This window comes from Desmodus rotundus, chromosome 7 (assembly GCF_022682495.2).
Source record: "Desmodus rotundus isolate HL8 chromosome 7, HLdesRot8A.1, whole genome shotgun sequence".
NCBI lineage: Eukaryota > Metazoa > Chordata > Mammalia > Chiroptera > Phyllostomidae > Desmodus > Desmodus rotundus.
This window is the reverse complement of record NC_071393.1, coordinates 115,275,951-115,301,845: the sequence shown is the minus strand read 5'-3', so window position 1 is coordinate 115,301,845 and position 25,895 is coordinate 115,275,951. Positions and strand designations below refer to the sequence as shown.

At 35.6% G+C, this 25,895-nt stretch overlaps 1 protein-coding gene across 11 annotated transcripts in view; it reads left to right on the top strand.

Annotated features, from left to right (window-relative positions):
• Positions 1 to 25,895, top strand: part of NUMB (NUMB endocytic adaptor protein) — a 121,965-nt gene that overhangs the window by 38,609 nt on the left and 57,461 nt on the right. For 8 of the 11 annotated variants that reach the window (XM_071222057.1, XM_071222053.1, XM_071222052.1 and 5 more), the window contains 2 exons: positions 4,516 to 4,646; positions 17,506 to 17,590. The gene's annotated coding sequence lies outside the window, so the exon portion shown is untranslated. The remainder of the gene's footprint in view (positions 1 to 4,515; positions 4,647 to 17,505; positions 17,591 to 25,895) is intronic. The other 3 variants (XM_071222054.1, XM_071222056.1, XM_071222051.1) reach the window with 1 other exon arrangement.

The window sequence follows — 25,895 nt, the reverse complement described above, 5'->3', positions numbered from 1 at the left end:
AAATCATGTTACCATTGCATTGCCCCTCGTGGTATCTGATTTTCCAGGACAATTTACTGTGTGAGTGCATTTGTAGCTGTCACATTTGGCATTTTTATGTATCAATGCAAGTGTCTTGTTTCCTTATTAACATGAATTCTAGGATGGTTATACTTGAGCATTTATATATTAAAATATATGGTTTTATTGAAAATTAATTTCTTCTCTTTACATTCAATGTTATCTTAATTTTTAAAATTGAAGATAGGTAAGTGACCTACTTTCATTTAATTTTAGGTTTATGCTCTTAAAAAGAATCAACTTTTGTTTTAGTTGAGTTTCAAGCTGGAACTTATATTTAGTAGAAATCTACATTACCTGTCCAGGGAATGATAGAAGGTCCATGTTGACCTGCATTATAAGTATCTATCCTTCTCTTTTTCCCTTTCTTTTCCTTCTCCTCTCCTTCCCATCTCCCTTCCTTTTGTTTTCCCTTTCTTCTATAAAGTATTTGATACATAGACAAGAATGTGGTACTGTATATATAACTAATGAAGCATATGATAAAACCAGTACCTGTGAACTACCACGCAGTTTAAGCAATTGGACATTGTTGGTATATTTCTCCTTGATTTCCATTTGCTTCTCTCTCTACCAGGGATAAAACTATTCAGAATTTTGTTTTGGTTTTGTTTATTTATTATTCCCTTCCTTTTCTTTTAAGTTGACTACAAATTTGTATGCATTTCAAAAGTATGTTTTTTAGTTTTGCTTATTCTTTAACTATAAAAATGGAATTATGTATATATTCTTATTTGCTTTGGTTAACATTATGTTTTAAAATTTTAATTCATAGCAATATGTAACTGTGGTTCATTTTCCCAGGTATATGTATTAGTTGTATGACTGTACCACATTTATCTTTTCTCCTAAAGGTGGACCAATACTTGCTGTAGAAAACAAAGTACATATTGAACCTAATTTGCTTTTTATTGATCTCTAAGGGCTAGGAGTGTATTTCTTTGTTCCTTTTTATTTCAGATAGGTAGGATATGGTAGATGAGAGAAATGATAACTAACCCCATTAGATATTCTAGGGCTCACTTGGTCTGAAATTTCTTGTATGATATGTCATCATTTGAGGTTGTTGAAGTGGATGCTACTTTAATTTGTATTCTGCTCTTTGCCTTTGTAGCTGCTTTTGCTTTTTCTAGTCCCTAAATCATATTTTTTAAAACCTTTGATGACTTTTGATCTCTGTTTTTTTGTCAGTCCTGTTGTTATGTCTGGTCCCTAATCTTTTGTCTTTTCCATACTTTTATTCTTTTCTTTCTGTTCCTTTCTTCTATTTCAGCTTGAGTTAGATAAAGGATTGAAAACATTTATTTCTTCTGGTTTTGAAGAAATTAATCATACCATGTAATTTTTAACTTTTATGTATATATTCTTTCCAGCTTTTTGTATATTTTAGGCTACCTTAAACTCTTGAGTGCACAGTTCTTCTGGGTAGTTGAGTTTGCTAGCTACTTGGATGATAGTATATATGTAGAGGAAGTTTTATTGTCATTTGACCTAAAATAATAATATTAATAATGATATGGTAAAAGTGTTGTTGAACCTATGAACTTAGTAGTGAATCTGCCTTGTGACATTGATCAAGTCATATTTAAAGTAGCATATTTTTCATTTTGTAAATTTGGATGACCTCACATTTTAGTTTCCCTTTCTTTAGATACAGTTTTGCTTACATAGCAAATGCAAGAGCCAAAGATTTGGGGACTTTAGGGATCATCTGGTATCTATTTTGTTCCCTCTACAAATATTTGCCTGACACTGTTTTGGTCTTGAGGATACAATGAAGTGCCTGGCTTCATGGAGCTTAGTCTTTTATGAAAAGAAGGTTGTGGAGAAACTGTGTGATCTTATTTAAAGATTACTCATTACATTTTGGTGGGTCTTAATATGCTCAATGGAAAAAGGGTCTGATCCCTTAAATGCCAAACAGAAGAGGAGCTATAAAGCAGGAGGAGGGGACCCTGAATGAGTGATCTAGGTAGGAAAGTGCCTCTCACAATTCCGTATGTGTATGAATCACCTGAGGATCTTGTTAAACTGCCAATTCTCATTCAGTAGGGCTAAGTAAGGCCTGAGATTCTGTATTTCTTACAAGCTTCCAGGCAGTGCCTATGCTGCCAGTTTGTGAACCACACTTTCAGTAGCTAGGATAAGTATGTAATTAAGAGAAAAGAAGAATAGCCTGCTGTCATTTTGAGAAGAGTAGTTTGGAGCCATGCCGCAGCATAGGCTTGGAGTTGTGAGCAGCACATCCCACTTGGTCTTGCTGAAATGAAATTATAAGAGTTGTTAATGTTCATTCATATATTAAAAGGGGGTATAAATACCTGTTTTTTGACTGGCATCCAGAATTGAGCTTGGCCAGTGGATGGGTCTGACACCTTTGAAAATAAACTGGGAAGTGAAAAAGATGAGAATCATCAGATATGATGAAAGTAAATATCTAGTTAGATAAACAATTTAAAAGAGTTAAGTGTTGACTAGGAGGACTTAATATGTAATTGAAATTTCCTCCTCTCGGACTGCGGGAACTATTATAAAGGACACATGGACAAAATCGGGGGGATGGTGGGGGTAGGGGAGGGAGATGGGTTCAGCTGGGGTGGGGGGGAGGGAAGGGGAGAAAAGGCATACAACTGTAATTGAATAACAATAAAAATTTAAAAAAAAAGAAAAAAGAAATTTCCTCCTCTCTTTATACTTATACTAACATAATGATTCTAGTTTAAAAAAATTACAATGCTGTTTTTAAAAAATAAATAATACTTTTCATAGGCATATTTTCTGTGGAAAGTATGTCAAATTTCTTTGTTTTCTATGTCTGAATAAAGTTTAGATGTGCATAAGTTGTCTTACTCTGATCTGTACCTCTAGTGGTGGCTACTTGGAGCACAAACAATCTGGGAATTCATTTATGTTCATAAGTATTAGCAGAAGACTCTTAACTTGGAGGTGGTATAAAATGTCCAGTGGGTATTGAACATTTACCCATGGGGAACATTTGGCAGGCCACATTTTTCAGCCAGCAGCCTTTTATTTTGTACTTTGAATTCACAATGCTAGTGTTTCTAATTGTGTTTTTAGAAATTTAGATTTTTTCTTTCTGGTACTATTTCAGTACTACTCATATTTCCTCTTTAGTATACTACCTAGCCTGCGCTGATCTGAGGACATTGGAAAATTACTGCTGATACTCATAATTTATTATGGTTGCATGTTTTAGTATCATTGAAATACTGGTTTCCTTGAAAATAGTTATAATATAGTAGGAAGGTTTTTAGTTTATTGTGCTGTAATGGAGGCAGAAATATGTGAAATGTTACCATGGACAGAACCTTAATATTACTTTAATTATATTGACTTATGATCAAATACATGTCAATTGTTTTCACTGGTAGCATACCCAATGCAATTTCTGGAATATTTGAACAGCATTTGCTGTACCTATTGTTATTTCTTTATGGTTTTTTGGTATGTATTTAGTTGCCTTTTAACACAATTGCTAAAACTGAAAGTTAAACGTCAAAAGCTTTACAATCTGTTTTAGAATGAGGCCAATGAAGAAATGACATGAACCACATTGTTGGCTAATAATATATTTTGCAAATTACAACTGAAATTGTTTTACGAGAGCATTTACTGGAGATGAAATTCAGCTTTTCTTATTCAGTGGGGTTTTGTTTTTTAAACATTATTACCTGAAAGTAGATGTCCATACAATAATGTCTTCCAGTTTTTAACTCACTTTTCCTTGACCATATCAGCCTTTTCCATATATGTTCTGATTAGTGAATGAATACGCAGAATGTTAGAAGTAGAAGGAATTTTAGAGTTCATATAAATCATATAAGCACTAGAATTTCTAAAAAGAATTTTAGATTGTTTGCATAGGGCTACAAGCTTTTGATTTAGACTCTATAGGGTATTTAAAAAACAACTACTGTCTATCACATCATCTCATTTTAACACCAAAAAAGTAGGAAGGACAATCTCATAGCAAGCACAATTGTAACTTTACACCATCTTTTGTCACGACTGGCACCTGTTCAAGGATTAGATTTCGGAAACCATTATCTAATGCAACCCTCTCTTTTAGAGATGATGTTTCTGCACCCAGAGAAGTATCAAAGTTCTTATAGCAAGGCAGAATGACAACTGAGTTTAGAACAAGGTCTCCTGACTCCCAGCCCAAAATGTTGATCAAGTCCCCTCAACCTTCATCACATGACGAGACTTAGGCACAGAGAATTTGTGCTCACCTAAGACCTTACAGCTAGTAAGAAGTAGAGCTGAAAGTTGAATTCACGTTGCCCGAATCCATTTTTAGTGAAGCCTGTTTATTCATTTCCATGTAATCTTAACCCACTCTATCAGCCCCTGTTTAGTAGTAGAGATGTTACTGTAAGTGTGATTGAAAAGAGATGTGTATATTTAGCAATTTTTTTTCCTTGAAAATTTCAGATTTGGGCCTTAAGCAACTTCTTTCAGGAAGAGGGCCAGTGCAGCTGCTCTTGCAACCAGAGATCTTGACCCACATCCATAGATTGGAATATTGGTGAGCCAGCCATTCTCAGACACCTCACTTAGGACAGGTAAGTGAAAGAGTAAGCATAAGAAAAGTAGAATGGATGCTGATGTTCTTCCTTTCTCTTGCATGTTAGATGCAAACAGTTGAACAGTGATAATAGTATATCTGATTTAACTCTTTATCCTGGTAAAAACAAACCAGTTGGAATCTTAGGTGGGCAGGGCGAAACATTTTCTTGATTGTAAAATATGTGTCAAAATGTTAACAGTGAAATTAGGGTAATTAAATTTTTTCTTTCTCTTTTGTACATTTTCCAAAGCATATTCATGAGTACATGTTAGTAATCTATTGTTACATAACAAGCCACCCCAAACTTAGTGGTTGAAAACCTGCCAATTATTTGTTTTGCTCAAGTATCTGCAATTTGGGCAAGGCTCGCCTGGTGGGGACAGCTTGTCTCTGTCATCATGTGGTGTTTGGTGGGGTAGCTGGAAGGGTAGGGGTGGCTGCAAAGGCTGGGAGCTGGAACCATTTGAAGGCTTGCTCTCTCATGTGTCTGGTGGTTAATACTGGCTGTTGGCAAGGACCTCAGCCTGGGCGTCCTGCCAAACACCTACACATGACCTCTCCTTTTGGCTGCTTGGTTTCCTCACAGCATGGTAGCTGGGTTCCAAGAGTAGAGAGCATAGTGAAGTTTCATGGCATATTTGACTTAGTTTTGGAATTTGCATAGTATTACTCTGCTCTCTTCTATTGGTTGAGGTAGTTATAAAGGTCCACCTAGGTTCAGAGGAGGGTGTGGACATAGACCCCACCACTTGAAGAGAAAGAGTATCAACATCACATTATAAGAAGAACTATGGGCCCTGGCTGGTGTGGCTCAGTGGATTGAGTGCTGGCCTGTAAACCAAAGGGTTGCCAGTTCAATTCCCAATAGGGAGCATGCAAGTGGCAACCACACATTGATGTTTCTCTCCTTCTCTTACTCCCTCCTTTCCCCTCTGTCTAAAAATAAATAAATAAAATACTAAAAAAAAAAAAAGCTATGGGACAGAATCTGCCATTGTAGCTATCTTTGGAAAATGTAATCTGCCACAGCTGATATTGCTTTTAAAATAAAGAATATAAATAATATGTGTGTAGAAAAAGAGGAATATTTGCCAGAAATTATAGTGTATGGGTTCAATAAGAATTTTGTGTGCTCTTATCTAATAAGAGTATGATATTGAAAATAAAATGCCTAAACAGGACGAAATGAAATAGATTTTGAATTTTCTTTTGTATCAATAAAAAGCATACTGCTATAATCAGAAGTATAGACAAAAACTTATAAACAAGATACAAAAAGATTTGTAGTTTGGGCTTTTTGATTTTGAGAACATGCTAGTTAATTTAGTTTAAAATCTATTTGGTTTTTTTTTCTTGTTTGTTTCAATAATTTTAATAATGAGAATTAATTGGGAAACTGCTTTCTAGTACGTATGGTAGATATGAGAAACTAGTGCCAATATTTCATTGTCTTATTGATCACACTCACCAGTGATAGAAATTTCCTGTGGCTGGTTTGAATATAGCTGATACTTAATTTCTGGATATAATGGGATAATATTTTTAGGTAATCCTCTAAGCATTTCATGGAGGTATTAGTCCATTCACTATAGCTATGAAATAAGCTCTAGGGAGCATCTCATCTATTAGACCCAGAAAATTTTCTTGCCGTCTAGATACTTTCCAATTCCTAGGTGATTTACACCATATGAGCCTAATTAAGCAGAGTTGGTTCAGTACTCTTTCCCCACTACTCACAGGTAGATAGATATTTTGCAGTGGAAAATGATTGAACCATATATAGTGGTAATAGAGGTAACCTAGGAAGTTTCCTCTTAACTGCGAAACAATCAGAATTGACTGAGCTTGTGAAACAATATATTTTAGTTAAGAAAGTACAATATTGGGAAAGCTGTGAGGTTTTTTTTTTTTCTTTCTGGCATTTGAAAACAAAATGAGATGTTTTCCAGTAGACATAGATTGGGAATAATGATTATAGTAGTGTAAAATATTGTATCTTAAATAACAATAAAACATATGCACATATATACAAATATATATAAAACCTTTAGGTGATTAACTTGCTTTTTTTGTTTTCAGATTTTTTTTAGCCCACTTTTGCTTTTAAGAAGTCTGAGTAGGTAAATTGCATCTCTTCCAGGTTTGTTCACTGTTTTATCTTGCCTCCATTGTACAAAGCCTGTATTTGAGGGGATAAAGATTCCTTAAGTTAGTGAGATACTGCTTTCTGACTGAAGATAAAACAAACAACAATCAAAACACCAAAAACACCCTACAGGAATTGCAAATGTAGTGGTGTTTAATCTATGGTACTTTATTCAGTCCCTGGAAGGATGTAAATAATAAGGTTCTCTAGTAAAGATAAGAGACTATGTAAATAAAAGAGCCATTGCCCGTGTGACTCAGTTGGTTTGAGCAACTTCCAGTAACCAGTAACTGATAGGTTGTGGGTTTGACACGACCCCCAACCCCCAACCTGGTCTGGATGCAGGCGTGTTCGAGTGTGATCTGTGGTCCAGGCATCTACGCTCCCTGGTTAGGGAATGTACAGGAGGCAGCTGATCGATGCTTCTCTCTGGCATTGATGTTTCTCTCCCTTCCTCTAAAAAGAGGAATGAAAAAAACGCCCTTCCCTGGCTATGTGGCTCAGTGGATTGAGCACAGGCCTGCGAACCCAAAGGTGTCTCCAGTCCAATTCCCAGTCAGGGCACATGGCTGGGTTGCAGGCCAGGTCCCAGCTGGGGGTGTGCAAGAGGCAACCGATGGATGTTTCTCTCTCACACATCCATGTTTCTCTCCCTCTCTTTCTCCCTCTCTTCCCCTCCCTCTGAAAATAAGTAAATAAATAAATCTTTTAAAAACTGTCCTCATGTAAGGCTTAAAAATTTTTTTAATGCAAACATAATTTAGAATAATTGTTAAAGGCAGAAATTACATATATGTACATGTCATATACATGCATGTTGAGCATCCTTTCATATGCCTATGGGCCCTCTGTGTGTCCTCCTCAGAGAAGTATCTGTTTAGGTCCTTTACCCATTTTGTAACTGGATTGAATGTCTTCCTGGTCTTGAGTCCTGTGAGTTCGTTACATATTTTAGAGATCAAACTCTTGTCCCATGTATCATCAGCAAATATGTTCTTCCATACAGTCGGTTCCCTTTTCATTTTGATGATGGTTTCTTTAGCTATGCAGAAGCTTTTTAGTTTGATGTAGTCCTATTTGTTTATTTTTTCCTTTATATACCTTGCCCTAGGAGATATATTGGCAAAAATATTGCTGCATGGGATATCTGAAATTTTCCTGCCTATGTTTTCCTCTAAGGACTTTTATGGCGTTACAACTTATATTTAAGTCTTTTATGCATTTTGAGTTTATTCTGGTGTATGGTATAAGTTGGTGGTCTAGTGTCATTTTTTTGCAGGTACCAGTCCAGTTCTCCCAACACCATTTATTGAAGAGGCTATCTTTACTCCATTGTATGCTCATGCCCCCATTGTCAAATATTAATTGGCCATAGAGACTTGGGTTTATTTCTGGGTTCTCTATTCTGTTCCATTGATCTATGTCTGTGTTCTTAGACCAATACCAAACTGTTTTGATTACAGTGGCCTTGTAGTATAGTTTGAAATCTGTATTGTGATCTCTCCAATTTCGTTCTTCTTTCTCAAGATTGCTGTGGCTATTTGGGTCTTCTTTGGTTCCATATAAATTTTTGGAATATTTCTTCTAGATCTGTGATATATGCCATTGGTATTTTAATAGGAATTGTGTTGAATCTATAGATTGCTTTGAGTAGTATGACCATTTTAATGATGTTAATTCTTCTAATCCGTGAACATGGTATATGCTTCCATTTATTTGTATCTAATTTCTTTCTTCAGTGTTCTATAGTTTTCTGAGTACAGATCTTTTACCTCCTTGGTTAAATTTATTCCTTGGTACTTTATTTTTCTTGTTGCTAGTAAATGGGATTTTTTCCCTAGTTTCTCTTTCTGATATTTCATTGTTGGTGTACAAATGCCATCAATTTCTGAATATTGAATTTGTGTACTGCTATTTTGCTGATGTTGTATTTTCTCATGTGCGTAATTTTGGTTTGTACCCTGGATATTTTGAGTATTGTGTAACGAGATGCTAGGTTTTCTTTACATTCTATGGCAAATGTTGGTATTTTTGTTTTAGCCTTCAGTGGATTGTGGTTCAAGTGTTAATTCAGTTTTTAGAGCTTTATCGGTGCTGTTCAAATCTGTCCCACATGTGTTCACTCAGTGGTCAGTTTGGAATCTGGGTGTAAGTTTACCCATTATCACAGTTTTCAAAGTTTTATTATACTACTTAGCATCAGATCCATACCTACACAGCTTGAGTGTGAACTCAGGAGTTCATAAACAATTTTATGGAGTGACTTTCCTGAAGACAGAAGAGGAAGGAAAGGAACAAGTTTGATCTGCCCACTTGGAGGAAGGGCTCCATTGAATGGAGAGGAAGATTTTTCACTCCTGGAGGCTTTCCATTTCCAGTCCCTGTTGGTGGTGCTGTTGCTGCTACGCCCATACGCCCACCCACCTCGGGAGACCTGAGGACCGGGTTGTGAGAGTTTGGAGAGAAATACCCCAGGGGTTTTCCCCACTTTCCCTGAGCTTTAAGAGTTCCCTTTTTGGTCCTTGAGCCAGAACTAGAGGGTTTCTTCTGTATCTCTCTCTTCTGTATCATAATGCTCACTTCTGGGTTTCAAGTTGTGCTGAGTTCAAGCAGGGGGGATACTGAAGGGAAAAAATGGTAAACTCACAGCAAATTGGTGATGCTTTGAATTCTGGATCCACCTGTAATACTTTTTCAGAGTCTTCAAATAGTTGTTCATACATTCTGTTCAGATTTCATTGTTTAGTTCAGTGGAAGATAAAGGGAGGTGTGTGTTTATTAGCAAACTGGAAGTCTTCCCAACATTTCTTTTTAATGAGTAGATTTTTAAAAATCCTCACCCGAGGATATTCTTTTATTTCTTTTAGAAAGAGAGGAAGGGAAAGAGAGAGAACATCCATGTAAGAGAGAAACATCAGTTGGTTGCCTCCTGCATGCATTCTGACTCAGGATCAAACCTGCAGCCTAGGGAGTGCCCTGACTGGGGAATAAACCTGCAACCTTTTGGTGCACAGGATAATGTTCCAACCCACTGAGCCACCCGGCCAGGGCCCAGCATTTTTATTTTAACTTTTAATTTTTTTTGTAAATTTAGATTCACAGGAAGTTGTAAAAAGAGGACAGAGAGGTTCCATATTACCTTTACCTAGTTTCCTCCATTGGTGACATCTTATATAGCTATATTACAATTCCCAAACCAGGCAATAAACATTAATGCTAACTTTTTATTATGAAACAATTCTAATACAAGAATGTTGAAGGCGTAGTACATGGAACATCTGTATATCTCCTACTGATAATCAGTATTATCTGTGTATCTCCCAGTGATAATGCAGTATTAAATATTTTTCCATGCTTGCTTTACATATTTCTAAGATTGTGTATTCTTTTTTCTGTGAGCCACTTGAAAGTTGCAGACATTATGATACTTTACCCCTAAATACTTCAGCATGCATCCTCTAAGAAAAAGGCCATTATACTTTAATACACATTTATTTAATAAAAGTAGATTATTTTCTATAGAACTCCAGTACCATTATCATTCCTAAGAATATAAATAATACTAATTTTTTGGACAGTAGTCTTAATGTTCCGGGGCTTTTGTTTTGATGTGTGTTATCAACTCCTTTCGGCTTAGGTTATCATTCAGGGATGGCCCTCCTGATACACTGTTGGTGATTATTTGAGAGTCTGGGCTCTTCCTGTGTGTGCAATTCAGAGTCCAGGCATCTCCCTGACTCTATCTTCTTATTCTCTCCCATTCCTCCCTCAGCTCAGTCTGACCTCAAGGTTTTCCACAGCTCTCTGAACAGATACTCATTAGAAATTAGTCCTTACCCGGAAATGATAACTTTATTAGACTAATTTATTAGATAACTTTATTAGAACTAGTGTGTAATTTTGTTTTTTAATCATTAGTCAGGAAATTACTTACAGTTAAAGTTGTGGTAGTTTCTGATAACGGTGATGTATAAGGACTGAGTCCAACTCTAAGTTGAAAACCTGACTACAAGGCTCAAACAAAGAGAAGTTGTTCTTACATCAGTCTGGACGTAGGCAGTTGCTCATGTTCAGTGGCTCCGCAGTGTTGGGGCCCATATCTTTTATTTTGCTTGGCCTTCATGGTCCTAAGATAGCTGCTGCAGCTCCAGCCTTCCACTCACATTTAGGGAGGAAGGCGAAAGGTCTAGATCAAGCAAAAGCTTTCCTATTACTGCTTCTAACAAGTCACTTCTTATGTCTCATGGGCCAAAATTAGATTATATGTCACCTCTAAATGTAGTTAGTGTTTTGGCCTCTATAGTGAGAAGCAAGAAGGGAGGAAGGACTTGGAAACAGCTGTTTGGGTGGCCAGTTAACAGCGTCTGTCACAATTACATGATTGCATTCATTTTACTTCAGAAATGTATTCATTTTACTTCAGTATGATGTGCAGGACATACGTGCTTTATAATTGCATAGTGACATCTTACTGGGTACTATGGGAACTTTTAGACAACTAAATTCTGGGAACTGAATTAGGATTGAACAAATGGATGGATGTTAGACGGGCCATGTAGTGAATTAGCTACCTTGTTATCTTCAATTGCTTTGTGTATAAATGAAAAAAAAAACCCGTCTCATGTCTCTTGGTGGTTTTGTTGGTCTTGAAACTATATCTATCTCAGTTGCTTACTATATTCAACTAACTTTATGATATTTTGTCAAGGAGTAAGCACATTCAAAATAGACTATAATAAAAGAGAACTTGTTAATTGGTCGTGATGATGGGACTTTTTTTCTAAATAGCTATTGCATATTTTGACATTAGGATAGAAAATTTTTTACTCATTTAAATTTGATTTTATTTACTTTTAATATCTGGCAGTGTAGAAGATAGTGGGTAGCTTCTCAACTGAGAGAAACTCTTTCTTCTTTAATAAAATAAAATTGAATGTGAGTTACTGTCTTTTTTCTGGAATTTATATTATATCTGAAATTTTCTTTATTTCTAAATATTTTGATTCTTAACAGTGAGTGCAATATGGTAAAATGAATGTCAGCTTACAGCTATGTGAATATTGGTCACAACCCATTATTTTTTAATGCAATTTATTTCTAGTAAGGTTAAGTGTGTTCTGTAGTTATATCCGTTAGTGATCTGGTTTGTAAGGTTTACATTTTCTTCTAGAGTTTGTCAGAATTCTTGGAATTTTCTGGAAAACAAATCTAGTAAATATGTTGTTTCAACTTTTATTTGATATTAATAGAGGATATTAATCTTGCCCCTACAGGGAGTTTTGATCTGATATGAAATAAATTAACTGGATGAATGTGGACCTGTCAAGTTTCTTTTTTAATATTTGCTTTACAAATGATTAAAAATGTAAAATTTGAGTTGTCAGACCCACGATATAGAAACAATGCTGATTAAAAAAATAACAACAAATTATGCATGCCATTTATTCTAACAAACTTCTGTCAAATTTGCTTTCTGCTATAATACAGTTATTAAAAGTTTTAAGTAATTCCTGACTTCCTAAAAAAAATATTTTCCCAGGAAAGTCGTGGCTTATAAGGGAAAGGTTTTCTGAAATTTTAGTTTTAGTGGTAAGTTTTTTTTATTAGAACTCTTAATAAAACTTGTGAGAGATTGTGTGTGTCCTTTATGACTTTAAAAAATTTGTAATCTCCGTGATCAGAATTGGCTGAACACATATCAGAGTCCCAACAGGATATTTGTGGGTTCCTAGACACTGAGGGCCTTTAAAATCTGTAGACTTCACTATATAGAACAAATTTTGAATTGGAATCTTCTTTATTTCTTTTTCATTTTGTTTTCTGTTGGAATTTCCTGGTGGTATTTAGTTAAGACTCGGGGATTTTCTTTTAGAGATCAGGCAGCCTGTTCTTCCCTTAGGAGAGTTATTCAAAGTCTTTCTTTATTCTGTGGTATGTGCTTACCAGCAGAGTAGCCACTGTATTCTAGTAAGAAAACCTATTGCCAAACACCCACTAGAGCAGAAAACTGACCTACTTAATGCTGACAAGTTTAAAAAAAGTCTGTGGAATTGTACCAGCGTTGGATCAACTTCTTCCTTCTCTTGTGGTGAATGGGGTGGGGGCGGGGAGAGAAGAGGGTAGGAAAGGATAGTGAAGGAATATTTAATTACCTGAAATGACTTGATCAAAAACTATTCATTTGTACAATTCTGAAGCCTCTAAAATGCATCAGTTCTTAAATCACTTTAAACTTAAAAAAAAAAAAAGCATAGGAAATTTCTAGGGCTTTCATGCCAAAAAGCTAGAAAAGCCCTCTAGTTAAGGTTGTCAGCCAGCATTCCATGAATAATTGTTTTGTGCAGGATATGGAAAATTTATTTAAAATTTTTTCAGTTTATTATTTTATCAGAATAGTACAACTTTAGACTTTATAGGTATTGAAACAAAGAAGAATGTTTGGTTTATTTATTTGTAGCGAGTGACTGTGGGCCTTAACTTTGTAAAAATTCATCGTTATCCCTGTTAACCCAACCTAATTTTCACTATTCTCAATATTTCTAGCATCTAAATTCTAGAGCTCTGCTGTCCCATAGAGAAGCCACTAGCCATATGTGTCTATTTAAATTTAAATTAATTAAAATTGAATAAAATAAGAACTCTAGTTACTCTGTCAAATTAACTACATTTCAGGTGTTTACTAGCCAAATGTGACTAATGGCTACAGATATTGAATATTTTCATCGTTGCAGAAAGTTCTGTTGGATAGGATTGTTCTAAAGGCTGCATCATTCTATCATGCTTTATGTACTTCAGAGTTTCCCGCCCTTGGCACTGTTGACATTTTGGGCTGGACAGTTTTTTGTTGTAAAGGACTTGTAGGATATTAGTAGCATCCCTGGCCTCACTCACTGGATGCCAGTAGTAGCCACCCAGTTGTGACAACCAAAAATGTCTCCAGACATTGCTGTGTGACACCCTGGGAAGCAAAGTCAACCTTGTTTGAGAACCACTGATCTACTTACATATATGAGTTCTGTGTCAGCTAGTTTTTGCTTCATAAAAAGCTTAGTGGCTTAAAATAAGTCACTTAATAGCTCATGAATACATGGATTGGCAGTTTGTTTTGGGCTATATTTATCTGTATGGTCTGATAGTGGTTTGGCTATGGCCAGGTGGTATAAAATATGTATTTTGCCATGTATAATGTGCACCCATGGTTTTGTGCACATTGTACGTGGGATTTTTATACCCATGGTATGTATTCATTATACCCATGTATAATATGCATCCTTATTTTTCCCTCAAATATTTGGGGGGAAAGTGCACATTATACATGGCAAAATATGGTAACCTCACTCATATGTTTGTTGGTTGGTGGGGTTTCTGCCAAAATGTAGGGGTGGGGAATTTGTTTTCTGTGTGGCCTTTCCAGCAGATAGATTCATTCACCTGGTGGCTGAGTTCTAAGAGTATCAAGAAAAGACAAATCTCTCTAGTCTCTGCTGACATCTTCTAATGCCCTATTGGCCAAAGCAAGTCCCGTGGCCTAGCCCAGATTCAAGAGATAGAGACATAGATTCCACCTGTTGATAGGAGGAGTGGCAAAGTCACATTGCATCTGTAGCCTGGTGTTTTTTTGGTCAAATTTGGGGTATTTATTCTGATACTGCTTCTGCCTCACACGTTCACTCATTTTCTTCTGGGATTCTAGATATCTATGTTAGATCTGTCTCTGCATCCCATATGTCTCATGCACTTTTCTGTATCTTCCATCTTTTTCCTTTCCTGCCCTTCATCTGGATAATTTCTATTGACCTGTTTTCTAGCTCATGTAATGTCCAACCTGCTAGTATAAGCATCTATTTATTAATTTCATATTATGTGTTTTTTTAATTCTAGAATTCAAGTTAATTATTTTTTATTTGTTTTTATAGATTCCCTGCTGAAATTCTCATCTTGTCATCTACTTTCCTGAACATATTAATCACAGTTATTTTAAAGTCTGTGTCTGATAATTATAATATCTGGATTTCCTTTTGGTCTTTTTCTGTTGTCCGCTGTTTTTCTTGGCTTTTTGTCATTGGGTCCTATCTCATAGCATTCCTGGTAATTTAAAATAATATCAGACATTATGTATGAGAAATCATAGAGGGTCTTGATGATGATGTTGTTCTCTAGAGAATTTAATTTTCTTCTGGTCATAGTTAAAAGTAGGAGTAGATGACCTTGATTCAGTACAGTCTTGAGATGACTTGAGTCTTTGTTTTAGGCTTCTTAAGGGCTGATTTAAATCCAGTTTCCCCTTACTCTAAGAGTGTTGTCTTTCAGAGGTATCAAATGGAATCCTGGGGCGTTTGCCAGGGCCTTTCCTTCTTGGCAGGCCCTAAACTGTAATTTTTCTTTTTCTAGCACTGTGAGGCTAGCAAAAGTTCTGCTTATCTTTTTTTTTTTTTGCTTTAAAATAGGCACTTTGCTTTTGGCCTCCTGCCCCCATGCAGGTTAGGATTCAGTGTATACCCTGAAGGCAAAAGCAGTACAGGATGTCCAGACTCACTTTTCTGTGGTTGCCTTTTCTCTGGAATCTTAGCCCCTCAAACCCTACCTGTCTTGCTTGCTAAGCCCCCAGTTCTAATTTCTGTCTGCAGCCTGCTGAGACTACCAAAAGCTCCAGTCAGCAGCTAGTTGCCTCAGAAAGAAAGAGGAGTGGAGACTGTCAGGCTTAACCCTGCATTTCCTTTTTCTCTGGTATTTTAACTTGCCTTATTTATTTATTTATTTAACCCAGTTTTTACAGTTTTTCTTGCCAGGAGAATTGGTCTGCTCTGTCATAATTTGTAATGGCTGTTTTATTTTTGAATCACTTATTAAATAATATTGTTAAAAATCACTGGTAATAGAACCCATTAGTCTGTTGCACCTTGTGGTGGGATGCAGTGAGAAGAACCCAACATTACTTTGTGACATTCCTATAAAAACTTTGTAGCCTGAGTTTAAACACAAGAGAATATCAGACAATCCTAAATTGAGCGATAGTCTACAAAATAACTGGTCTATATTCTTTAAAAATATTAGTCTTAAAAGACATAGACTGAAGAACTTTTCCAGATGATAGGTTTCTAAAGAGCCATTACCACCAAATGCAATGCATGATCCTGAATTGGATTCTGGACCAGGAAAATCAATAGCTTTAAAGGACATTTTAAAGACAGTTAATGACATTTGGATATAGACTGTAGTTATGTAATAGAAATTTTAACATTGACACAATACTGATTTGGTTAGGTATACTGTTGATATATAAGCAAATGTCCATGTCCCTAGGACAATACATAGAAATATTAAGGGCTAAAATGGTGTAGTGTCTACAACTCATTGTCACATGGTTCAGAAAGAGAATGACAAAGCAAATGGGATAAAATGTAAATAGTTGGTGGTATTTGCAAATTTTCTGAGTTATATAAAGATAAAAATTTACCCAAATTGCTGAATAAAATCTTCATACAGCTGAGTTGTGATTGAACCAACTTGACCTTATTAGTTTCTTATAGCATTCATTAAAATGTACAAAAAATTATACTCATCATTTAGAGGAAGTAAAGTAGTGAAGGAAATACTGATCAAATAGAAAAATCCCAAATTGCTAAACAGAAGGACCTAAGTTTTTTGTTAGGAGTTTATGCGCTAGTAACCTACACTACTTCATGTCCTTATTTGCATAAGTAGCATAAATGGTAGGTAGAAAATAGACAGGGGGAGGTTAAGAATAGTATAGGAAATGTAGAAGCCAAAGAACTTATATGTACGACCCATGGACATAAACTAAGGGAGGGGGAAGCAGGTGGGGGGGTGTAGGTTAGAGGGGACTAAAGGGGGGGAAATGGGACAGCTGTAATAGTATAATCAATAAAATATATTAAAAAAAACCAAACCCCCAAAATTATCCTGTAGGATTTTTGCAAAGTATTACTCCTATTTTTCCTTTTCAAGAAAAATTTGTATAGTCTATTGTTAAAATCATCCTCTTCTAAGAGATACCTAATCTATCACAAATAGGTATATTACTGGTAAATGCAGGCGTTGGTGGAAATGTGGTTATTTATTTTTAAATTATTTGATTGGGATTCTAAAGACAACAATAGTTACAGTTTAAGTTGTTTTGACTAGTAAAATGTCAGGTATGATGGACATAGTCACTCTTTGATGGTAACAATAACGGTAGTTCTACCCTACTTTGATGACATGTCTGTTTCTTTCTGTTTTTCTCTTATAAAAATTACTTTCTACTAATGCCTGGAATTGCTCCTTCTTGATACAGCTCTTCCTGTTTGGGCCCCTTGAATACTATTCGTCTTAAAGGATGTGTGTGGAATGGGATTTGTGGGAGTTACTGTGAACAAACAACATCTTACCTGTTTGTCTCTTTCTCTGTGTATATACATTATTTTATATTTCAAGGATCCAGTAATTTACCTCCAGGCATTTGGCTTTTATCTAGGGGAATTTTTTGATTGGTGTTCTACACTGGTGTGGATCTTACAGTTCCTGCAGTGACTAGTGGTCATCTTTGTTACAGCATAATAAAGTGCAGTTTATGGGGAAGTTTGAGAACCTTCTCTGTTTATCGTGTCCTTCTATTTTTGGTGAGAGTTACCATATCAGTTTAATGTAGTAATAATTATTTTACTAACAACAATTTTGTGAGATGTTTATTATTCTCATTTTACAGATGAGGAAACTGAGGCTTGGTGAAGTTACGAAATTTGTCCAAAGTCACACAGCTTGTAAAGGGCACAACCAAGATTCAGAGACAGGTCTGTCCAACTTCAAAACTCTTAATCATGGCCATGAAACTTTGAAATAGCTGTGAAATCTCAACCTATGATAAGTTGTGTTGATATTGTTTAACTCTTACTGATAATTTTTTAATAGTGAGTTTTTTATCCATAATAATTTTATGTATATTTTAAATATTGTGAAAAGAAGTGTAACATAGTAACTAAGGGTCTTGGGACTCAGCAGACAGACTACCTGGGTATGGCTCCCTAAGTTTCTCCGCTTCCCTGTGTGACATTGGGAAAGTTACCAAACTTTCCTGTACCTCAGTTTTTCTATCTGTAAAATGGTAATAGTAATATTATACACCTGATAGGGTTGTTGTGAAGATTGAATGATTTAAAATGTAAAGAGCACTTTTTGTAGTGCCTGGCACACACAGTAAACACTCTATAAATGGTAACTATTAGTATTATCATCTAGCAACCAGTAAAGCATGATTTTTATTCCTAATTCTGTTAGGACATTTAGATAAAGCCAAATTTAAGCAGTATTATAAGATACCACAAAACTCTCATAAACCAAAATTAAATTTGAATAAGTTAAACCTAAAGAAAATGGTATGTTTGATCAAGTTCAAAACTGTTGTACAACAAACTGGGCAACTGCTTATAGGCCTCACATGTACAAAATTATTATATGTATGAGAACTACACATGGGTCCACTAGAGTACCCTTTGACCCCAGTACAATCATTGTATCATGAATGTGTTTTGTCTTTTCCTCTTGTAAAAGCAATTTGTATTCAGAGTGGATGTTTACATTTTTAGGTGGCTTTTAAGGAGATGGTGTTCTGGCAATGTTCACAGATAATTACTAAGAACCCAAACCTATGTGTATGTAAAATGTCAGCTATGTTTTATCACTTGCAGTGGTTATCAAAACCTACATTGTAGTGAACCAGTGGGTTTGGTTGACCTTTGAACCAGTGGGACCACAGCACATTCAACTAGAACTCAGCTGAATACTGATCATGTGCTCTTCACTCATACTTGTACATTGAAGTTGTGAATTCTAAAGTACCTTATCAACTATTACTACAATTTGGTTAAAGTAAAATTCCTGTGTTAGTGACTAATAAGTTTATGCCAACTGCAAAAATATTTATGAATGGAAATAATTTGAGTCAAGTTTGCAAAAATTCAAAAGCTGTTATTAGGATGTGAGGGAGATCTGGCTGCAACTTCTGTTACCCCATTGATCTCCAAGGTTGATTCGGCTGATCGGGCTGGCTAGGCAAATGTCCCCTTCCTCCCTCACCACTCCATGTGTGTCCCTCCCGAAGCTGCACTCTTGGTCAAAGAGGACGACCTTCCCTGGTAGAGCAGAGGACCGTTCCTCTGCTAGAACTTCCAAATAAGCTCTCAAAAGCTGTTATTAAAAAATGGAACTTGTCTTGTGAGTTCAAATCTCTGTAGTTTTTAATCTACACATGCATTTAACTTAATTCTTTTTATCATATTGTGCCTTTGTTTCCTTAAACGTGGCATATCTCTCTAGTTATTTGGATATTTTAAAATACCTTTCAGTAAAGTGTCCTTTTCTCCATAAGATCTCTCAAGTTTTCTCTTAAATTTAATTATTAAATTTCTTATTTCTTGTTACTATTGTAAATAGTATATTTTTCCTTTTTGTTTCCATTTTCTATTTGCCCTTAATAAGCTTTTTTGGTATGTACATCTGTGCTCAGCCACCTTTACTAAATTATTAAAGTATTATGAGTGCAAACGGTGTCTTCCTTTCCAGTGCTTACACCATTTCTTTTTCTTGCCTTACTAGGCTAGTGAGGACTTCCAGTACAGTGTTCAATACAAATGTTAATAGTGGGCATTCTTATGCTGCACCTAATTTTTAAAATCAAGTGCATTTTATGTTTCACCATTAATAACATTTGCTATAAATTTTTGGTAGATATTCTATAGGTTAAAACAATTTCTGTTGCTAGTTGGCCAAGATTTTGTGTGTGTGTGCGTGTGAACAATAAATATTGAGGGTTATCAGATGATTTTTCTCCATTTATGAGATGATCATATGGTTATCTTCCCTTATGTTGTTAATGTGGTGAATTTATAGATTTCCTAATGTTGAATTACCGTTGCATTGCTGGAATGAATCCAGATTAATCATGATGCTTTTCTCTTATACTATACAGCTGTACTTAGTTTATTAGTATTCATTTAGGATTTTTGCGTCTGTGTTCATGGATGATATTGGCCCATAATTTTTAGTTTTTATATTACCCTGATTTTAGTATCCAGATTATGCCAACCTCAAAAATGATTTGGGAACTAATCTTTCCTTATCCCTTTGAAAGGATTTGTGTAAGACTAGAATGATCTGTTTCTTTACGGTTTGGTTGAGCTTCCATTCAACTGTCTGGGCTTAGTATTTTGGAGGGAGGCATGTGGGCTTAGTATTGAGGAAGGTTATGTATTCAGTTTTCTATGTGGTTTTATTTAGGATTTCTGTTTTTAATTAGGTCAGTTTTTAGGAAGGTTTTCTTTTTTCTTTTGTTTTTTAAGAATCCATTCATTTTGTCTGAGCTTTTAAAGTATTTAGCATAAAATTGTTCAAAGCATTCTTTTGTTATCTTTTAAATCTCTGTTAAGTAATATTTCCATTTTGTTATTTCCATTATTTTCCGTGCCTTCTGTCTTTTTTCCTTGCATTAGTCTTGCTAGTGGTTTATTATATTTTCTTAGTATTATCAAAAAAACAATGCTTGACTTTGATTTTCTTGGTTATATATGTTTTCTGTTTCATTAATTCCTGGCCCCTCTCCTTTCTACATTTTAAAAATGAAAAACAGAATCTAAACTATGAGGACACTGGGCTGTCTCTCAGTTTCCAAGGACAAGATTTCAAGAACAGTTGGAACCAGGGGCTTATACTGCTGCTAGGACCTTTCTTCTTCCTCTTTCCTTGATGAATCTATTTCTTTCTCTCTTGCTGTCAATTAGCTTTTCTACTCTGTAGTCAATGTGGCTGAAAATGAGCCTTTGAATTTGATGTAGATTCCAACTTTACGTGCTCTTGATTCCTACAGGGATTTCAGATATTTCCATCTAAATTACTTTCTTTCAGAAGATTGTTTACTTAAAAAATTTTTTTTTTAATTTATTTATTTTTAGAGAGAAGGGAAGAGAGGGAGAGAAACATCAATGTGCGAGATACATCCATCGTTGCCTCTTGCTTACCCCCCCACTGGGGGCCTGGCCTGCAACCCAGGCATGTGCCCTGACTGGGAATCAAACTGGTGACCCTTCGGTTTGCAAGCTGGCACTCACTTCACTGAGCCACACCAGTCAGGGCCAGAAGATTGTTTTCTTTAGAGTTCTTTCTAATGAGTTTTTCTGTAGTAAACTGTTTTTTGTTTTTTTGGCATGAAAGTGTCCTTATCACCCTCATTCTTGATAGATAGGTATTCCATTAGGTATAAAATTATGGGTTGGCAGTTATTTTTTTTTTTAGCCATTTGAAAAAAATAACTTCACTCTTTTTTGGTTTTTATTGTTGCTATTGATAAATTAGCTGCCTAGTTCATTTGAGTGGATCTCTTTTTTGGTCTTCTGAAGTTTTATATGCTATCCCTAGGTATAGATTTCCTTTATTTACCCTGTGAGATTTTGACTGTGAACTGATTATTTTCCTTGGAAGAAATATCTGTGGGTCTTCTTTGAAGTCCGAGAAGGAACTGCATTACTTTGATAGGATTTGCCTTTGTTCCCTGCCACTCCCAGACTTAATTCCTCAAGGTACTAGTTTGGTTGCTAAATTCATCCCTTGAGGTTTTGGATGAAATTCACTGGGTTGCAGATAATGTGTATGGGCCTGCTTGTCTTAGGAATCCTTGTTTGCTTCTGCAACAGGAAGACAAATTTCCTTGTAGCCCTTTGGGCATAAGATGTGGGAATGGGTAAACTAGGTTTAATTGCAGTTTACCCCATTCTGGAGGATGAAGCTTTTGGGGAGGTCCCCGCTTTATGGAGAAAGGGTCTCCTGCTAGATTTTCCTTTTTGGCTGGGTATTAAACTTTGAATTCGCTTGGCTAGCAAGAGATCGTTAAAACTGTAGCTCAACTTTGTGAGTTAGGCACATGTCTGCAGGACAGAAAGAGTTTAATTATGCCATGTATCTGTCTGATTTCCTCTTATAGATTTTGGTCTGGTTATTCCTTTATCATCTTCTCAGCTCTCAAAGCTTTTAATGTTTTTTGAAATGAAGTGTTTCCATTACTTTCTGTTGTTCTCAGTGACAGAATTGGGTGAATAATCTAGGCTACTGTGTTACTGTAAGTAGCATTTTATTCTGATTTCTTTGGGTTTTTTTTTTCTGATAGATGCTTAACTCACCAGTTATTAACCTTACTTTTAATATAAGCATTTAAAGCCATACATTTATAAATAGCTCATGAGGTTTGAAGTGGAGTATTTTCATTATTATTAACTGTATGTAAGATTTTATGATGTATGTCATAAAATGTATTTTATGTATGTAAGATTGCTATTATGTTTTTTCAGTTATGCTTGCTCCCTTAAGTTATGACCTATTATGCACAAGACAATTAAGAGTTTTGAAATGTATAGATTTAAAAAGATTTATCTTTTGTTACATTTAACTCACCTTTAAAAAATACCCAAGATTTTCAATTTGGATTACTGAGCAAGACTCAGCTATGTGCTATATACAAGAGACACACAAAGCGATTTAGAAAAGCTAAAAATAAAGGGATAGGTGAAGGTATACAAGGCAAAATGGAAACAAGAAGAAAGCAAGGGCTGCTCTCTGACCACTCTTGCCAGTGGCTTTTTCTCCCCTTTCTGTTAATGAGCTTTAATGAATAACAAATATTCCATGTCATTGAGACTTCTTGAGGCTCCTGGAAGACTGGTTTTGTGTTAATAATAGAAAGGTAATTTTCTTTTCCTCTCTTCTCCCCCTCCTCCCTCTTTTCCTCTTGTTCTCCCTTCTCCTCTTCCTCTTTTCCTCAAACTTTAACATCTTTGAAGCTGGGATGCATCTCTCATAGAGAGGCATCTTACTATTGATGATATTTAACAATTAATTTGGGCAGCATTTTTTTTTTCTTTCTTAGTGGAACATAACGATGCATGTTGCAATCGATGGTATCTTAGTTTTGATGAAATATTACACTTCTGCATACATACCACGACTTTTCGTTCCACCCCATCCCCTACTTGAAATGCTCTTTCTTTGGTTGTTGTATCTTATGTTTATATCATTCAAGACCCTAAGGGAGGAAATAACCTCTATTTTCTCATCCTGGCTCCTCTTCTTCCAGCACATAGCACAATACTTAGTCGGACACAGGGTTATATTTAATTAACAATTAAGGGAAGGGTGTAGGTGTAATGAATCATAGCATAGGCTGTGACATATTCATATTAGTGACCAATATTGTAGCTTCATGGTGAAAGGAGACTAATACCTACATTAGTTAAGATTATTTTGGATAGAACAGAACCCATTGCTTCCTACAACTTAAGAGAATTTGTTAGATGGATGCTTAGTCATTCGATGATGTTCAAGGAGTTTAACCAATGAAACAAAAAGGTAATTACAGAATATAAGACACTATGAAGGAAATAAGAAGAGTAGTATAATAAAGAAATATAGAAAGTGGTATTTAGAAAGAGGAAAAAGAAACCCTCAAAAATGAGATGACATTTAGGTTTAGACTTGAAGTATTAGTAGGAGACATAAGTTCCTGAAGGGTCTAAGAAAAAAACATTTCAGACAGAGGGAAACAGCAGGCCCAAAGTGGGAAAGAGCTTGCAGTTAACTGAAAGGATCATAGTTGGGGAGAAAGTCGCTGGAAAGTAAGAGAGGCAGACTGGGGCTTTCCCTGAAAACGCCAACATTTACTGAGCCCTTTTGGTGTTCTTGGCATTGTCCCAAGCACTTCTTGCACAGTGTGGGCAATGTGAATTGTTAGCTGTAATGCTGGCTCCCTGGATGCTGGGAGTTTGGATTAATTTGCAGATACACCATTACTCAGTGACATGATCCATCTTACAGTTTTAAAGATCACACCGCCTGCTTTGTGTGTACAGTTAATCAGAGGGGGACAGTAGAGGAATTAACAGTAGTTGATGATTTATACTAGTCTAGGTAAGAGACAAAGTTGTCTTGGGCCATGATTCTGATGGTGGAGATGAAGAACAGTAGAGATTTAAGATATATTTTAAAATACAAGACTTTTGATGGTGGCTTGTGTAAAGGGAGAGGGTTGTGAGGGAAAGGCAGATTGGGGAGTTAAAGAATTGGATAGATGATATGTATAGATAATTTGTGAAGTTATTTGTCTGTAAAGGGGAGCAGAACTGTTTTTAACATTCTCCTATAATTTTTTCCAGTGAATTTCTGTCTGTCTCTTTTTAAAATTCTTGGACTCGGATATATTTTTATTCTAGTTTGCCTCTCCAGATTCCAGCACCTTTTTCTCATCCCACACTTTGACAGATGCTTAGAGGAGGAAAGTAGTGTAAAAAGTAAGCTAGCATTCTAAGCAGTTCTGCCCTTTTTCATCAAGATGTTCCATGCTAAATCAGTCCTAGCTATATCAGAGTAAAACCATTTTGTTCTCTAAAGATTTAACTCTTGAAGCTGTCTGTGTTGTGTGGGATTACGGGTGATTGTGTGGGGTTAGGGGTGATGGGCATTATGTATTTTTATCTAAGTCTTAATGTATCTTAAAAGGTAAAGTTAAGTATACCTGAATCCCAGACTCAGTTAACCATTTGTTTTCTCAGTTGAAAGGCAAACGATTAACTAGAAGATACAATTGGTTTTGTAACTGAAAGAGAGAGTTCTCAGAAGAGGTAGCTTTTTAAATAAAAGTGTCTTAAAAAATATACAGGTTCAGCTTTTGAAACCACCTTTGACTGTAGTTTTAACTGGACAGGGTCTTTCCTCATTTGAGGAAGCTCTGGTTTTCCAAAATTATCTTTAAGGAGTAAATAAAGAAGCCATATATCAAAACAAAACAAAGAATTTTGTGGACAAGATGAGTGGGAAGAAGATTAGTAAGGCAGAAATCTAAAAGTAAAGTCAGATAAAAGATAAGGGTCCTGTACTACTGTTTAAATCAGTGGGTCTTAAATTTTCGATAGTTACAGAATCCTTTGCGACTCTGATGAAAGTTGAAGTCTGGCCCTAGAAGGTGCACAGACACACGTACATTCAGATTTGTACACAGTCTTAGGGCATTGCTGAATATGAAGGGCGGCCGATGGGGTACTTGATGGCCTGGTCGAGACCACATGGTCTAAAATGTGAGCAGCATGTGGCTGGAGAGCTTCACCATTCAAACTGTGACAGTGTTCTCTTCTCAAATACCAATCTTTAGGCCATCTCAGACTTAATTTATGGTCTGACAGTTGATAAAGCAAAAGAAGTTTTAGTTTTAGCTATTGAAAAATTAGAATACTCTGTTCTTAAATTTTTTTAAATTCAGAAATGCCATAGGTTTTCAGAAAGAAGGAAACACAGTATTCAGATCTAGCCTAACATAATGTAGCCTATTAATAAAAAAAGGTGAAGTACATAAACTCCGAGGTTTATATAGGAGCTGAATGAATATTTTCTGTGACAAATAAGTTAAAAAAAACCCTTTTGTTCTCTATACCTTCCCATGAATGTTTGTAACTTAACTTGCATCACAAAACTGTGAAGTTTTTTTTTATTAAATCATTTTTTTATTGTACTGTGAAGTTTTTAAGTGAACTTTATTAGTTCTGTAAGTTAAGTATAGAACATACTATATTTTTTCACTGATGGTGAAAATGTACTTTGTTGCTGTTCATTTGGTTTAGTGCCTAAGTGGAACAACCAAGCCAGTGATACAACTTAATAAATAATTTGTTTCCTGTTAGACAAATTAATCCAGGATTCTTAGGATTTATTGATTGAGTAGGACTGAGTAGGTGACCTACCTCTAACTTCTTTGGCCATGCTGAGAGTCTAGGATTCCTTACATTTTTTCACTTAGGCAACTTGATCAAATAAAAAGATTTTTTCCCTCACTCTGAATCTTGAAATCATGTTCCACATGATAAGAAATAGTACAAATAAAGAAAGAAAATTCAGAAATGAAATATTTTATGCTTGTAGAAAAATGTTATATTGTAATGTAATGACATTTTTTTTTGAGCAGGTAGACAGATGATCAATGCATTCTTTTTCTTGTAACTTCCCCTGTAGAATTCCGGTATAGAAATGTGATGAAGAATACAGTGGAATTGTATATATTCACATTTAGCC